Source organism: Hyaena hyaena, unplaced genomic scaffold, assembly GCF_003009895.1.
Source record: "Hyaena hyaena isolate Hyena2069 unplaced genomic scaffold, ASM300989v1 scaffold_126, whole genome shotgun sequence".
NCBI lineage: Eukaryota > Metazoa > Chordata > Mammalia > Carnivora > Hyaenidae > Hyaena > Hyaena hyaena.
Genome location: NW_024080759.1, coordinates 3,026,274 through 3,031,271, shown reverse-complemented (window position 1 = coordinate 3,031,271; position 4,998 = coordinate 3,026,274). Strand labels below are relative to the sequence as shown.

At 42.0% G+C, this 4,998-nt stretch overlaps 1 pseudogene; it reads left to right on the top strand.

The window, feature by feature from the left end:
* Positions 1-666: 666 nt before the first annotated feature.
* On the top strand, positions 667-2,593 carry LOC120235309 (annotated as a pseudogene).
* Positions 2,594-4,998: the final 2,405 nt, after the last annotated feature.

Below are 4,998 nucleotides of genomic sequence, written 5' to 3'. Positions count from 1 at the left end.
TTCATCAGTGTCTTGTAATTTTAAGTATACAGCTTTATCTCCTCTGTTAAATTTATTTCTGAGTATTATTTTTGTATTCCTAAGTATTATAACTGAGATTGTTTCCTTAATTTCTGATAGTTTCATTGTTAGTGTATAAAAATGTAACTTATTTTTGTACATTGATATTTATATTCTGCAACTTAACTGAATTCATTGAATAGTTCTGTTTTCTGTGCATAGAATCTCTAAAACTTCCTGTATATAATATCCTATCATCTGTAAATAGTGACCATTTTTATTCTTCCTCTCCAATTTGGATGCCAATCATAAACCCAAACTTCAATTTCCAGTTATCACCCAAGTTTTTGTATATGGCTGGAATCAAATTATATATCACCAGATTTTATTTCTTTTAACTTTTTAAGAACTCTTGCATCTATGTCCATGAGAAATTTTGGTCTATGTTGTTAATGTCTTTAACTGGTATCAGGATAATTTGGCCTCATAAAGTATATGGACAATCTTTATTTTTGAAAGAGTCTGCATAGGATTGGTATTATTACTTCTTTAAATATTTGATAAATTTACCATTAATAATATTTGGGACTAAATTTTCTTCACAGTAAGGATTTAAAATGTACATTTGAGCCTCCCACCCGCATTCCCTCATGTGCGGCCGCAAACATGGCGCACTACAACTTCAAGAAGATCACGGTGGTGCCGTCTGCCAAGGACTTCACTGACCTGACGTTATCGAAGACTCAACGGAAGACTCCAACAGTTATCCATAAACATTACCAAATTCATCGCATTAGATATTTTTATATGAGGAAAGTCAAATTTACTCAACAAAATTACCATGACAGGCTCACAGATTCTAACAGATTTCCCCAAACTGGATGATATCCATCCATTTTATGCTGATTTGATGAACATTCTCTATGATAAGGATCATTACAAGTTGGCCTTGGGACAAATAAATATTGCCAAAAACTTAGTGGACAATGTGGCTAAGGATTATGTGAGGCTTATGAAATATGGAGACTTCCTGTACCGCTGCAAGCAGCTGAAGCGAGCCGCCCTCACCGGATGTGTACGATCATCAAAAGACAGAAGCAGAGTTTGGAGTATTTGGAACAAGTGTGTCAGCATCTGTCCCGTCTGCCAACTATTGACCCGAATACGAGGACCCTGCTCCTGTGTGGGTACCTGAATGTTGGCAAGTCCAGCTTCATCAGTAAGGTGATGAGAGCCAACGTGGACGTCCAGCCCTATGTGTTCATGACCAAGTCCCTGTTTGTGGGGCACATGGACTACAACTACCTGCGTTGGCAGGTTGTTGATACTCCCAGATTTTGGACCACCCTTTGGAGGATCGTAACACCATTGAGATGCAGGCCATCATGGCCCTGGCTCACCTGCACGCTGCGGTCCTGTACGTGATGGATCTGTTCGAGCAGTGTGGGCATGGGCTGAAGGAGCAGCTGGAGCTATTCTAGAACATCAAACCTCTCTTTATCAACAAGCCTCTTATAGTTGTAGCAAACAAATGTGATGTGAAGAGGATAGCTGAACTTTCTGAAGACGATCAGAAAATATTTGCAGATTTGCAGGCCGCAGGATTCCCTGTGGTTGAGACTAGCACCTTGATGGAGGAAGGGGTTATTCAGGTGAAAACTGAGGCTGTGACAGGCTTCTGGCTCATCGGGTTGAAACCAAAATGAAAAGAAATAAAGTGAACGAGGTGCTGAACAGGCTGCATCTGGCCATGCCAAACAAGAGAGACGACAAGGAGAGGCCCCCCTTCATCCCCAAGGGAGTGGTGGCACGCAGGAAGAGAATGGACACTGGGGAGCCCAGGAAGAAGCGGGAACGAGTCCTTGAAGTAGAGCTAGGAGACGACTATATCTTCGACCTTCAGAAGTACTGGGATCTCATGAACTCTTCTGAGAAGCACGATAAAATACCCGAGATCTGAGAAGGCCACAATATAGCTGATTACATGGACCCCGATATCATGCAGAAATTGGAAGAGTTAGAAAAAGAAGAGGAGCTGAGAACAGCGGCAGGCGAGTACAACAGCGAATCCGACAGTGAAGACGAGGGAGATGGTGGAGATCCGCCAGCTGGGAGAGCAAATTCGGGAGAAAAAGAACCTGAAAATTCTGCAGTCCAAGGAGAAAAACACACAGGGGCCCAGGATGCCTCGGATTGCTAAGAAGGTTCAGCGGAAAGTCCTGGAGAGTGAGATGCGCAGTCTTGGCGCTGACATGGATGACAAAGACAACGCCCATTATGCAGTCCAGGCCAGAAGGTCCTGGAGCACTACTAGGAAGAGAAAACGGGATGACTCTGTTCCGCCCACATCTGTAACCGGGAGCCGCAGCTGCTCTCGGACTCCACGGGATGTCTCTGGCCTTCGGGTCGTCAAGATGGTTAAAAAAGCCAAGACTGTGATGAAAAATGCTCAGAAGAAGATGAACCGCCTGGGGAAGAAAGGAGAAGCAGACAGACATGTGTTTGATATGAAACCCAAGCACTTACTCTCCGGAAAGAGGAAAGCTGGGAAAAAGGATAGGAGGTAGAGTCCTCTGCAGCTGAGATGGTTTGGGTAGACCGTTTGTTTCCTGGTCTGGTCCAGTTTCAACAAACGAGTCCTGACCTATAAACTGAAAATTGCAATGACATAACCTGATGTGCTTGTCGCTTTGCTGTACGTCAGGGTGTGCAGGTGTGGGAGATGTTTACCACTGGGTAATAGTACAAGTACCTGAGCATACTGTGGTTTCTGCGTCTGGTGGGGTTCTGATTGCTTCATGTCTGCAGAACTGGATGTGGGAGCCTGACAGTGACCACGAGAAAGCATGGTTAGGGATGCGGGGATGTGCCTCCAAACGGGACTCTCTGCTTGGGCAGATCATGCCTGCAAACAGGACGTTCTGCCAAGAGGCCTGCACACAATATCCAAGGTTAATGATCTGCTCACATACGAGGAAACATGCCCTCCTCAGAAATAAGGAGGAGGCTGGAATTGTGGGCAGGCCTCTTAGTAAACATGTTGTGGTCGCTTCCTGCCTTTGCTCCCCCCGTCCTTGGAATGTGTTTGGCTACTTGCCCTTATTTGGTAAAGGAATGCTTCTTGTAGATTTCATTTTGTATCTAGTTACCGGGGTTTAAAATAAACCTTAAGTGGGTCTTGCGTAGAATTGTTCCTCTGGCTTGAGTTGTGTCTGTGTCTGTCTTTTGTGTGTGTCTTGTCTTTATGTCATTTCGTCCGCAACACTGGAAATATTGATTGATGGAAATACTTGTTCTGATGGAGAAGACTCTTACTCTCTTCTGCAAGAGGGAACTTTGGTTCGCACACGTGTATAGTCTCAAAGAAAGCATCTCCTTGCAGATGTGGGCAGAAGGCTGGCAGCCCTGTCCTGCAGATGTAAGAGTGAATGACAGTGCTAGATTATTTTCTAGTTTTTTTGTACAACGTGTGCATCATTGCAATCTATTTTCAGTGAGTTTATCTAAAATAAACTTCTGAAAGAAAAAATAAATAAATAAAAAATAAAATAAAATGTACATTTGGATTTATTTAATTCATATAAGGTTGTTCAATTTTATAGTACTTAAATCAGTTCATAATTAGTGTTTAAGGAAATTTGTTTATGTTACCTTAGTTGTCAAATTGCTGACATAAATTTGTTCATATTATCCTTTTGAATGTCTGGAGAATCTCTAGTGTTATTCTTTTTATGTTCCTGATACTGATAATGTGGGACTTCGATGTTCTGACCTTTTAACCAGTTTCTACATTTTATTGAGCTGTCCAGAGACCCAGATTTTCACTTTTTTGTTGATTTTTAATTTTGTGCACTTCTGCTTTTATATTTTCTGTCTTTTTATTTTGGATGTAATTGCTTTCCCCCCCCTAACTTTTCAAGCAAGCCTAAATCATTTGAGCTATTTTTGTCTAATATAAGCTTTTAATATTAAAATTTTTAACAGTTTCAGCTGCATCTCACAAATCTTGATTCTTTGCATTCCCTTCAAAATATTTTGCTTTTTTTTCCTTTATAGTTTATTGTCAAGCTGATTTCCATATAAGACCCAGTGCTCATCCCAAGAAGTGCCCTCCTTCATGCCCATCACCCCTTCTCCCCTCTCCCCCACCCCCATCAACCCTTAGTTCTCAGTATTCAAAAGTCTCTCCTGGTTTATCTCCCTCCCTCTTCTTATTTTTCCCTCTTCTATCCCCCATGGTCCTCTGTTAAGTTTCTCCTGTTCCACCTATGAGTGAAAACATATGATATCTGTCCTTCTCTGCCTGACTTATTTTGCTCAGCATAATCCCTCGAGTTCCATCCACATTGGTACAAATGGCCAGATTTCATTCTTTCTCATTGCCATGTAATATTCCATCGTATAGATAAACCATATCTTCTTGATCCATTTGTCAGTTGATGGACATTTATGTTGTTTCTATGACTTGATTATTGTTGAAATTGCTGCAATGAACACTGGGGTACATGTGCCCCTATGGATCAACGCTTCTGTATCTCTTGGGTAAATTCCTAGGAGTGCTATTGCTGGGACATAGGGGAGTTCTATTTCTAACTTTTTGAGGAACCTCCACACTATTTTCCAGAGTGGCTGCACCAGTTTGCATTCCCACCCACAACATAGGAGGGTTCCCATTTCTCCACATCCTCACCAGCATCTAGTCTCCTGATTTGTTCATTTTAGATACTCTGACAGGCATGAGGTGATATCTCAGTGTGGTTTTGATTTGTATTTCCCTGATGCTAAGGGACGCTGAGCATCGTTTCATGTGTCTGTTGGCCTCTGGAAATTCTCTATGGAGAAGTGTCTGTTCATGTCTTCTGCCCGTTTCTTCACTGGATTAGTTTTTCGGGTGTGGAGTTTGGTGAGTTCCTTACAAATTTTGGATACTAGCCCTTTATCTGCAACTATCTTTTCCCATTCCATCAGTTGCCTATTAGTTTGTTGATTGTTTCCTTT